The sequence below is a fragment of the Dermacentor andersoni genome, unplaced genomic scaffold, assembly GCF_023375885.2.
Source record: "Dermacentor andersoni unplaced genomic scaffold, qqDerAnde1_hic_scaffold ctg00000178.1, whole genome shotgun sequence".
Taxonomy (NCBI): domain Eukaryota; kingdom Metazoa; phylum Arthropoda; class Arachnida; order Ixodida; family Ixodidae; genus Dermacentor; species Dermacentor andersoni.
In genome coordinates this window covers 100,026-112,429 of record NW_027314876.1, presented here as the reverse complement: position 1 = coordinate 112,429, position 12,404 = coordinate 100,026, and the positions used below count along the sequence as shown (strand labels likewise).

The 12,404-nt window shown below is 42.3% G+C and overlaps 1 long non-coding RNA gene across 2 annotated transcripts; it reads left to right on the top strand.

Annotated features, from left to right (window-relative positions):
* The first annotated feature begins 4,572 nt into the window (after positions 1–4,572).
* LOC140214478 (uncharacterized) lies at positions 4,573–7,188 on the top strand. Of its 2 annotated transcripts, none has more exons than XR_011891405.1 (2): positions 4,573–4,746; positions 7,022–7,188. It is a non-coding gene; the product is annotated as an uncharacterized lncRNA (long non-coding RNA). The 2 variants fall into 2 exon arrangements; XR_011891406.1 differs by lacking the exon at positions 4,573–4,746 and adding an exon at positions 4,753–4,914.
* The last annotated feature ends 5,216 nt before the right edge of the window (positions 7,189–12,404 follow it).

The window sequence follows — 12,404 nt, the reverse complement described above, 5'->3', positions numbered from 1 at the left end:
TGTGGTTTTGCAGAAAACTTCAATCTCGTCTACCAAAAGATGCATGTGCATGCTTAAAACGCGTTTTCGCACGAATCCGTGCGCGGGTGCTAAAAAGAGCAGCATCGGCATGCTTAGCACGTTGTTTGGTAGAAATCCACGTGCGCGTTCTGCGAAAAGCACCATTTGCATGCACATCTTGTGGTTTTGCAGAAAACTTCAATCTCATCTACCAAAAGATGCATGTGCATGCTTAAAACGCGTTTTCGCACGAATCCGTGCGCGGGTGCTAAAAAGAGCAGCATCGGCATGCTTAGCACGTTGTTTGGTAGAAATCCACGTGCGCGTTCTGCGAAAAGCACCATTTGCATGCACATCTTGTGGATTTGCAGAAAACTTCAATCTCGTCTACCAAAAGATGCATGTGCATGCTTAAAACGCGTTTTCGTACGAATCCGTGCGCGGGTGCTAAAAAGAGCAGCATCGGCATGCTTAGCACGTTGTTTGGTAGAAATCCACGTGCGCGTTCTGCGAAAAGCACCATTTGCATGCACATCTTGTGGTTTTGCAGAAAACTTCAATCTCGTCTACCAAAAGATGCATGTGCATGCTTAAAACGCGTTTTCGCACAAATCCGTGCGCGGGTGCTAAAAAGAGCAGCATCGGCATGCTTAGCACGTTGTTTGGTAGAAATCTACGTGGGCGTTCTGCGAAAAGCACCATTTGCATGCACATTTTGTGGTTTTGCAGAAAACTTCAATCTCGTCTACCAAAAGATGCATGTGCATGCTTAAAACGCGTTTTCGCACGAATCCGTGCGCGGGTGCTAAAAAGAGCAGCATCGGCATGCTTAGCACGTTGTTTGGTAGAAATCCACGTGCGCGTTCTGCGAAAAGCACCATTTGCATGCACATCTTGTGGTTTTGCAGAAAACTTCAATCTCGTCTACCAAAAGATGCATGTGCATGCTTAAAACGCGTTTTCGCACGAATCCGTCCGCGGGTGCTAAAAAGAGCAGCATCGGCATGCTTAGCACGTTGTTTGGTAGAAATCCACGTGCGCGTTCTGCGAAAAGCACCATTTGCATGCACATCTTGTGGTTTTGCAGAAAACTTCAATCTCGTCTACCAAAAGATGCATGTGCATGCTTAAAACGCGTTTTCGCACAAATCCGTGCGCGGGTGCTAAAAAGAGCAGCATCGGCATGCTTAGCACGTTGTTTGGTAGAAATCCACGTGGGCGTTCTGCGAAAAGCACCATTTGCATGCACATCTTGTGGTTTTGCAGAAAACTTCAATCTCGTCTACCAAAAGATGCATGTGCATGCTTAAAACGCATTTTCGCACGAATCCGTGCGCGGGTGCTAAAAAGAGCAGCATCGGCATGCTTAGCACGTTGTTTGGTAGAAATCCACGTGCGCGTTCTGCGAAAACCACCATTTGCATGCACATCTTGTGGTTTTGCAGAAAACTTCAATCTCGTCTACCAAAAGATGCATGTGCATGCTTAAAACGCGTTTTCGCACGAATCCGTGCGCGGGTGCTAAAAAGAGCAGCATCGGCATGCTTAGCACGTTGTTTGGTAGAAATCCACGTGTGCATTCTGCCAAGAGCACCATTTGCATGCACATCTTGTGGTTTTGCAGAAAACTTCATCCGCGTCTACCAAAAGATGCATGTGCATGCTTAAAACGCGTTTTCGCACGAATCCGTGCGCGGGTGCTAAAAAGAGCAGCATCGGCATGCTTAGCACGTTGTTTGGTAGAAATCCACGTGCGCGTTCTGCGAACAGCACCATTTGCATGCACATCTTGTGGTTTTGCAGAAAACTTCAATCTCGTCTACCAAAAGATGCATGTGCATGCTTAAAACGCGTTTTCGCACGAATCCGTGCGCGGGTGCTAAAAAGAGCAGCATCGGCATGCTTAGCACGTTGTTTGGTAGAAATCCACGTGCGCGTTCTGCGAAAAGCACCATTTGCATGCACATCTTGTGGTTTTGCAGAAAACTTCAATCTCGTCTACCAAAAGATGCATGTGCATGCTTAAAACGCGTTTTCGCACAAATCCGTGCGCGGGTGCTAAAAAGAGCAGCATCGGCATGCTTAGCACGTTGTTTGGTAGAAATCCACGTGGGCGTTCTGCGAAAAGCACCATTTGCATGCACATCTTGTGGTTTTGCAGAAAACTTCAATCTCGTCTACCAAAAGATGCATGTGCATGCTTAAAACGCGTTTTCGCACGAATCCGTGCGCGGGTGCTAAAAAGAGCAGCATCGGCATGCTTAGCACGTTGTTTGGTAGAAATCCACGTGCGCGTTCTGCGAAAAGCACCATTTGCATGCACATCTTGTGGTTTTGCAGAAAACTTCAATCTCGTCTACCAAAAGATGCATGTGCATGCTTAAAACGCGTTTTCGCACGAATCCGTGCGCGGGTGCTAAAAAGAGCAGCATCGGCATGCTTAGCACGTTGTTTGGTAGAAATCCACGTGCGCGTTCTGCGAAAAGCACCATTTGCATGCACATCTTGTGGTTTTGCAGAAAACTTCAATCTCGTCTACCAAAAGATGCATGTGCATGCTTAAAACGCGTTTTCGCACGAATCCGTGCGCGGGTGCTAAAAAGAGCAGCATCGGCATGCTTAGCACGTTGTTTGGTAGAAATCCACGTGCGCGTTCTGCGAAAAGCACCATTTGCATGCACATCTTGTGGTTTTGCAGAAAACTTCAATCTCGTCTACCAAAAGATGCATGTGCATGCTTAAAACGCGTTTTCGCACAAATCCGTGCGCGGGTGCTAAAAAGAGCAGCATCGGCATGCTTAGCACGTTGTTTGGTAGAAATCCACGTGGGCGTTCTGCGAAAAGCACCATTTGCATGCACATCTTGTGGTTTTGCAGAAAACTTCAATCTCGTCTACCAAAAGATGCATGTGCATGCTTAAAACGCGTTTTCGCACGAATCCGTGCGCGGGTGCTAAAAAGAGCAGCATCGGCATGCTTAGCACGTTGTTTGGTAGAAATCCACGTGCGCGTTCTGCGAAAAGCACCATTTGCATGCACATCTTGTGGTTTTGCAGAAAACTTCAATCTCGTCTACCAAAAGATGCATGTGCATGCTTAAAACGCGTTTTCGCACAAATCCGTGCGCGGGTGCTAAAAAGAGCAGCATCGGCATGCTTAGCACGTTGTTTGGTAGAAATCCACGTGGGCGTTCTGCGAAAAGCACCATTTGCATGCACATCTTGTGGTTTTGCAGAAAACTTCAATCTCGTCTACCAAAAGATGCATGTGCATGCTTAAAACGCGTTTTCGCACGAATCCGTGCGCGGGTGCTAAAAAGAGCAGCATCGGCATGCTTAGCACGTTGTTTGGTAGAAATCCACGTGCGCGTTCTGCGAAAAGCACCATTTCCATGCACATCTTGTGGTTTTGCAGAAAACTTCAATCTCATCTACCAAAAGATGCATGTGCATGCTTAAAACGCGTTTTCGCACGAATCCGTGCGCGGGTGCTAAAAAGAGCAGCATCGGCATGCTTAGCACGTTGTTTGGTAGAAATCCACGTGCGCGTTCTGCGAAAAGCACCATTTGCATGCACATCTTGTGGTTTTGCAGAAAACTTCAATCTCGTCTACCAAAAGATGCATGTGCATGCTTAAAACGCGTTTTCGCACAAATCCGTGCGCGGGTGCTAAAAAGAGCAGCATCGGCATGCTTAGCACGTTGTTTGGTAGAAATCCACGTGGGCGTTCTGCGAAAAGCACCATTTGCATGCACATCTTGTGGTTTTGCAGAAAACTTCAATCTCGTCTACCAAAAGATGCATGTGCATGCTTAAAACGCGTTTTCGCACGAATCCGTGCGCGGGTGCTAAAAAGAGCAGCATCGGCATGCTTAGCACGTTGTTTGGTAGAAATCCACGTGCGCGTTCTGCGAAAAGCACCATTTGCATGCACATCTTGTGGTTTTGCAGAAAACTTCAATCTCGTCTACCAAAAGATGCAAGTGCATGCTTAAAACGCGTTTTCGCACGAATCCGTGCGCGGGTGCTAAAAAGAGCAGCATCGGCATGCTTAGCACGTTGTTTGGTAGAAATCCACGTGTGCGTTCTGCCAAGAGCACCATTTGCATGCACATCTTGTGGTTTTGCAGAAAACTTCAATCTCGTCTACCAAAAGATGCATGTGCATGCTTAAAACGCGTTTTCGCACGAATCCGTGCGCGGGTGCTAAAAAGAGCAGCATCGGCATGCTTAGCACGTTGTTTGGTAGAAATCCACGTGCGCGTTCTGCGAAAAGCACCATTTGCATGCACATCTTGTGGTTTTGCAGAAAACTTCAATCTCATCTACCAAAAGATGCATGTGCATGCTTAAAACGCGTTTTCGCACGAATCCGTGCGCGGGTGCTAAAAAGAGCAGCATCGGCATGCTTAGCACGTTGTTTGGTAGAAATCCACGTGCGCGTTCTGCGAAAAGCACCATTTGCATGCACATCTTGTGGTTTTGCAGAAAACTTCAATCTCGTCTACCAAAAGATGCATGTGCATGCTTAAAACGCGTTTTCGCACGAATCCGTGCGCGGGTGCTAAAAGGCCGTGTCTGCTGTGCCCGGGGCACAGCAGACGAAAGGTGCCCGAAATGTCTACGTTCACCCATGACGTCACGTCCGCTATAACCCATGATGTCACATCCGCTCATTTCCATGGCGGCCGTCTTACGGAGCCGGCTGCGCTGCGAAACGGTCCGTATTCCGTGCCCACTTAGAGCGTGAGTAATTCATCTTTCCACGCTATATGCGTGTAATAAAGGATTGGGGCTGTGAGCAGTTTGATGCGTTACCATTAGGTACCTTGTGCGCATATTTTGCCTCCTGGCCACGTCAAATTGCAGCCGGCATGTGGAATGGGCCGTGGCATCTTATATGGAGCTGCTCATGTGAGTGGTATTGCCTCCGTCAGGATCGTCAGTGCGTGCAGAAGCTGTGCAGAACTGCTTTGGTCATATGCGAGTCAAGGTGTTTTCTTTAGCCGAGCGCAGTTTTCGAAAGCGAAACGACGCTTTTGCATCGATCAGCATATAGTGCCGTCGCCCATTTACAACACAGTCAATCAATGTCATTTTGTATGTCACTGGGAAACCGCCGAACGCAGGGAACTCACTCGCATGCGGGGAACTGCATAACTAGCCACTGGATTAGCGTGCCTCTTGGGAAGCTGCTTTGCATCAAAGGCCAGGTACCCTTGCTATGATTCACCGCAAAACATTTATCTCTAACTGCTTAATCTATTTGTATTGCGGTGAAGCTAACCTTACGGAACCGAATTTAGCAACGCTTTTTAGACTCCTGTATCTCTACCAGCCACTACCAAACGCTTGTCGGTACGTCTCTTGGCAAAGGTCCAGCTAAATCTCCCTGTTGGGAATTGGGGGGACTCACGTATATGAAAACTGCCAAGGAAAGCAGTTGCCCTCATGAAGGCACGCTCCCCTGTCGAAACATTTGCACCAGCCTGTTCGACCACCGTTATCACCGCAACATAGTTGTGTGTTGCGGTGAAGCATGCCAATATTGGGAAAGATTTACGTGAATCTGGAATGTATGGTTTCTGTTGGCGACGAACCTAATGTTCTACTCTCAACAAAGCAGATTTTTGCGGCAGGATGCATGGTGTCTTAAGAACTTTTGTTGGCTAAAGCCATACATGCCAGATTAGCTCTTGTCACAATAATACGCTTTACCGCAATACACAAGACGCCTCGCTGCAGGACACGCCCGCCGTAGTTAGCCAAAACCTTACGTGACCGTTCACTGCAAAACACCTCCTGTATTGCGGTGAATTGTAATAAAGCACATTTGTCAGTTTAGAATGTAAAGACCCTTGCCCTTCGCTTTTGTAATATTATGACTCAGTTTAATGAGAACATGTATTCACTGCTAAAAACATCCACATTGAACTAGAGATATGAACACTGATGGCAGCCTGTGTGATGTTTTATCTCTTTACTTCTTTTGTGTACCTGTCACGCTGCCATTATTAAATTTTCCTGTACTTTGTAAGGTGCTGACGTACATAACATTACATCGCAAGGAGCCACTGTGTAATTAGTGTTCAAGGACCAGTGTGATGGTTTTTCTCAAGAAAGGTTTGGGTTATTTTGTTGTGAAGGTTTTTTTTTTAGAGAGGTAGCTTTCTGAGAAGAAATCAGATGTCAGGAAATAGACCTCAGTGGCACAGTAATCTTGGCTGTCTTTTGCTGAAACGTGCCCTAGACATAATTGAGTGATTTGCACTTGCAACTAGACAGCAGCCTTAGCTTGGGAGACCAGTGATATGGCATATTTTATCAAACTAGGCGGCACATTGCATTACCAGTCCGAACACAGACCTGTTTAAATGTTTGTCACCTTTAACACCTAGATTTTCGACCATGAATTCAGAAAAATCTGTAGCACATTTAGAACCTAGATTTTAAATGCTGTATAAGTTGGCTTCTTGTTCACTGCAGCTGTGCTCGGCTTCTGTCCAAACGGGAGAGCACTTCTGCACAGCTTATTAGGGAACATCCTTATTTACATACCGTCTTTTTATTTATCTTGCCTACAATAACAATCAAATGTTTATAGCACATGAATGTGCTATGCATGAATCTTAACTTACAATGCCATGTTCAACAGCACAGTGCATGTAGCTTGTGTTGGTTCATTCAAGCTAAGCATTGCTATAGCCTTTAACTGTAGGTATCATGGTATGAGAGCAGAGAAATGGATATGCAAAGACAGTTGGGTACATTGAGACAACATCTTTGTTGTGTGTGAAAAGGTGACAGATACACAATATGGGGAGAACGCATGCACTTTCATATTTTCTTGCGCACAAAGAAAGCCGGAGGAATAAGGTTTCTTCACTGTGCCATAGAAACTATATGTTTGCTCTCAAAGGTAATTCTGATTCATTGGATATGTTCCTGTGCTGTGTTTATTTTCTTGAGTGTGCTTTAGTTTTTGCACGTTAATGTTTCAAACTCGTTTTTGTTTTCACAGACTGAACATCCCACGTCTTGGTTTGACTTCCTGGTACGGGATACTTGCACTTAGCATGGAGTGATGAAGCAGAGCAGTGTACTTTTATTAAATGTGCAGATTTTAGCAGTATAACAGCCGTTCATTAAAAAAACATGTGTGCTGAAAATAAAGTGTTCTTACCCACATCCCTCGTTGTCTATTTATTTATTTATTAATACTGTCAAGCCTCATAGAGGGTCATAACAGAGAGGACAATCCAATTACATAAATCAAATATGGACAATGTCAATGTACGTAAAGTTGCTTAACACTTGTCAATTCACAGTGAATAAGATGTTCACTTGAATGCTGTTCAGCACACTTCTGACATTTATCAAAATACGTACAATGAATATCAAGTTGCACATATCACTTGACACTTCAAAACTAAATCGAAAACTCCCATAAATATGCCTCAGCAGCATTTTCAAAGTCGGTGACATCTTTTAGGCTAACAATAGCGTTTGGCAATTGGTTCCACATTTCTATCGCATCCAGGAAAAAATGAGTATCGATATGTATCACTATTGATACGGTCGGCTTTATGACATAGTCGTGGTTAGTTCGCGGGTATCTTTTGCCTAGAGCATGTAGATATTTGAGCTTATCAATCTAAAGTTGATCCTGCATTATTTGATAAAGCACCTTCAGCCTATATTTTTTTCCTACGTACCTCAAGAAGATAGAAGTTGTAACGCTGTAACATAAGCGTGACCGATTCCTTCCTTCGGTATGTCGAACAAATGAAACGTGCCGCCAGACTCTGTATCCTTTCCAACTTCCTCTTAAGCGTCACTTGATGGGGACTCCAAACAACGGCTGAATATTCTAGTATCGTCCTAATGAAGGCGGTGTACGCAATAAGTTTTACATTACGCGATGCACGTTCCAGTTTTTTTTTCTCAGAAAATATGACTTTTGATAGGCAGTCATGCAGACGTTATCTATATGTTGGTTCCATGTCAATTTTGCTCGTATTCCTGTATTCTCATCAGCAAAACCACTTATATGGGGAACTGATCATGATAAGTGCTCATGAGCATTTTAAAGAACAGCCTTAAACCCTACTCATGCACTCGTAAAATGTATAGATGCAGTGAAATTGAAACAGAAGGCAAAATAGCAAACATGATGCAGTATTTGTCAGACAATTATGTCAGAAATTTTTGCATAGAACAATTTACTTAGAGCATACTAGCACTACAAAGTACCCATATTTCTTGTTAGGCATACATTACCACAAGCTTTTAAATGTGGTCACAAGAGAGATGCTGGCTTTAATGAGGAACTATAGAGGTTAAAGGCAGCCATGAAAATGTATTAAGAAATAATGCAATGCATAGCATTTACTCAGTTCAGAGAGCTTCCAAAGTTGCCATAAGGCCTTGATAGCTGTGGATGAGGGAACAGTTGTAGTCCAATTGGAGTATGAGGAATGAACATTAAGATCGAAACAAGTAAGAACTTGTATTGCAATTAAAAAATATTGCTATACCTTTAAAAAGACAGTGAAATGAAATTTGTGTGACAATTTCCTTTTCCTTCTACTTCATTTAGGTTCAACATACTTATTTTAGTAACACAAAAAAGCAGAGGCGTGAAGCACATAAGAAAGATGCTAGTCTGTTTTTATATTCTGCCTTCTCTAAATTCAAAGTTCAGTAAAGTTAACTTAGAAAGCTACAGTGAAGCCATTGCGTCTGCCTGTATGGTGCATAACAGCAGCAATCGCCAGCCTAACTGCTTGGGTTTACAGTGCCTTATCTGTATTGTATACCTTTTAAGTGCTGAGCTACTGGAAGATTGATTAAGGTGGCCAACATGCTGAACCAGTAGTTTACTGAGTAAAATACATGGAGAAGGGTGGAAAGATAGGACAGAGCACAGGGGATGTATTCCGTGTCCACCTAGTGGAAATGTCCATTTCATCCGCTGCTGAAGTTCTGATTGGCTGGGCTGGGGTAAGCATGAGAAGGAGACATGCTCCCCCAGCTAATTCAGCAGAAGAGGATATGGACATGTCCACAAGATGAATACTTACAAAGCTATTTAATAGAGTACTTCTGTAACCAACATGCCTGCTATGCCATCCTTGCTTTCAATGTCTGTCTTAGTAAAAGTGTGAAAGAACCAGGTTTGTGCATGAAAAGCCTTCCTGAGGGTGTGTGCCTTGAAGCCCATAGTGGTAATCACAGGAAACGGGGGTGGATCCAGAGTAGCACCAAAGGGCAAGCCTTCATCGAAACAAATATGGAGGGAAGTGACTGCATGCTCAAGCTTGTCAGCTCACAAGTTTGCCAAGACCAAGTGATGTCAGAAGTTGATGAAGCCTACATGGTTAATGTATAACCGCTTAGGCCAAAATTATTTAGATACTTTTTATGAGAACTACGTATTTACTGGAAATCTCAAAATAATTATGTTAGTGCAGAATACCTTCCACTAGATGTGACTTCCTTGAAAGAATGAAAATGTTTGAGTTGTACTTGTGTGGTGCATGAAGTTACTTAAAAAAAAAAAAACTCAGCAATGGAAACAAAATGCAAAGAGTAGTATTTGAAATAAATTGCCACCTCTTTAGGGCTAGATGAATTCAAATAATAATAACAATAAGCAAATGAAGATCGGGCATACAAGATAGATGCTTCGGCTCCCACTTGAAAGCCTTGTTCGCAAAGATTGCGAACAAAGCTCCAGTTGAACCAGTTCTTATTTTTCATTTTTATGGTTAGCACCTAATTTTAAACTACTTACCGTGCCTCTTTTGACCAAACCAGACAGGCTGCCGTCAAACTCTTCACTACTTCAACGCAAATAACTGGAGGTTGGCAAATACATTTTTCTAATAGGAATAGTAGGTAACGAATAGTCAAACACTGATGCATACAGTTACAGCAGGCATATTTATATTGGAATTAAGCACCATGCTTATATTGTCTAGTAAAAAAAGGACAGCTATCAAGGAAGATTAGGATTATTTTTAAGCAAAAGCAATTATACCTCATATACTTGAAGCAGACGTAGTGCTTCTCAAGAATCACGTCCAAACTGCACACACTAAAACATTAAGCTGGGATACTCAAAAAGACAAGTACATGTTTTGCTCGCCAAGTGACTTTTAATGTGCTCAATTATGTAAAGTGTGCTATTATATGATTAATGTAATTTGCTAATGTAAAGAAAGAACAAGCCAAGATCTCTTGCTTCATATATATGCGCTGAATCAAGAAAGTAATTAAGGAAGAAGAACACCAGAAATAAACACAAATATTTGTGTGCTTTCTGGCATAAAATAATTCTCATGTAAGCCACATAACATGCTTTCCAAAGCATCCCCTACCTTAACTTACAGCTGCATTACATGAAGGCACTTTCTAAGAACCCACATGCTTCATGATCATTCATTGTGTTAGTGACTCCTACTGAAGTAGACTGAGAACATATCTGGGCATTACATTCAATAGCTGATGTAAAGTGAAAAGACGGCTGCTTGTAGGTATGAATGAACCAAGTGAATAAGAAATATAAGTTCTCAAACTTCTAGTAGTAAGTGTGGCAGCACTTAAGAAGAACATATTGCAACTAAAAATTGCAATACATGATGAAATAACTGAAATAGCTAGGGAGAGTTTAATAGACCAATAAACAGGAAACTGCAAATTCCCAACATTTCTGAATACTTTTCTTCACATGTACTCACCTCATAAGTATGACTTCCCTTAATGCTCGAACCTCTGCCTCAATTTCATAATTCCCCATTCTCGCTGCTTCGCTCATGCTGATTGACATCTAGCACAAAGGTTGGCAAAAGTAGCTCAGCATGTGCATGTGTTGTGAGGCAAGCTGCCCACATCTGGTAGCCGCATGCCAATTTCTCAAAGTAGATGAAAGGGAAGCCTTGAGGGTAAACCATAGAGAAGACGGATACCTTGGTTCAATGATAACTGAAAACACCAACATGGAAAATTTGGACAGCCCACAGAATCAGCAGAATTGACATAGTTTGGAAAAACTGAAAAGATGCATTATGATATTTATGTTACACAGGTTCCAGTCAAGTTGAAGATTTTCACTGTCTAATAAACTTACAAGACAATACATGACCAGCAATAATGTATGGAACCTAAACAATTTTAATAAAGTCATCTGATCCCGAAGAAGCACTAAACAAATTCTGCACTTTATTTTTATTGGCCGTTTCGACTAACACACGCACGGTAAATTTGGGAAAAAGTATAAATATCCGCGCAACCCATGGATGACGGAGGGTCTTCTAGAAAGTTTAAGAAAGAAGGAAAACATGTACAAGAAAACTAAATGTCAGCTCTTTAATACTAGACTAGCTAGACGCTATAGTAGATACTGTAAATTACTGAATGTTTTACTTAAACATGTGAAAAAAAAGTACTACAAAAATAAATTTGATCAGAATAAGGATAACCCCAAAAAGCAATGGCAGTTATTGAACTCTTTTCTTAACAAATCGTCTGTTGATGCCTCTATAACCAAAATAAATTACAATGGCCTCACTCTTTCTGAGCCCAACGAAATTGCTAATGCTTTTTTGGACTACTTTTCTTCTGTTTACACTAATAACAACACACATGCGCAGTTGCATAATAGTTTGAGCCGTACGACACAATCGTTCTTCTTGTTACCAGCTACACCAAATGAAGTGTGCTCCACGATTGCTAACCTTAAAAATACAGGGCCTGGCTTAGACAATATTTGTGTCAGGCATTTAAAACTGGTTGCGCATTTAGTTTGCGACACACTCTGTAATATCATCAACCTTATGTTCAAAGAAGGTGCATTCCCTTCATTTTTAAAAAATGCCAAGATTATTCCTGTTTTTAAATAAGGCGACAAACACGTACACAGTTAATAATTACCGACCAATTGCAATTCTTTCCTGCCTTAGTAAACTCATTGAGAAATTATTTGTTAAACGTCTTAATAACTACTTAACAAAGTTTAAATTGCTAAAGAACAATGAATTTCGTTTCCGCCCAGGAAGTTCCACGAATCTAGCTGTCCTATCTCTAACTGACTACATAAAAAAAATGTATTGATTTGGGAAACTTAGTTGGTTCTGTATTTTTAGACTTCAGTAAAGCTTATGACACGGTTAACCATCAAGTCCTGTTTAATAAACTTGACTCTTATGGTATAACCGGTCCTGCGCTAACATTCTTAAAAAATTATTTACTTGACCGGCCATACACAGTACATGCAGCAAATACTTTCTCAGTAACAAAATGTATTAACCAAGGTGTACCACAGGGATCAGTTCTGGGCCCTTTGCTTTTCCTTTTATATATTATTGATCTTCCGGATTCTCTTAACTCCACCAACTACGTTC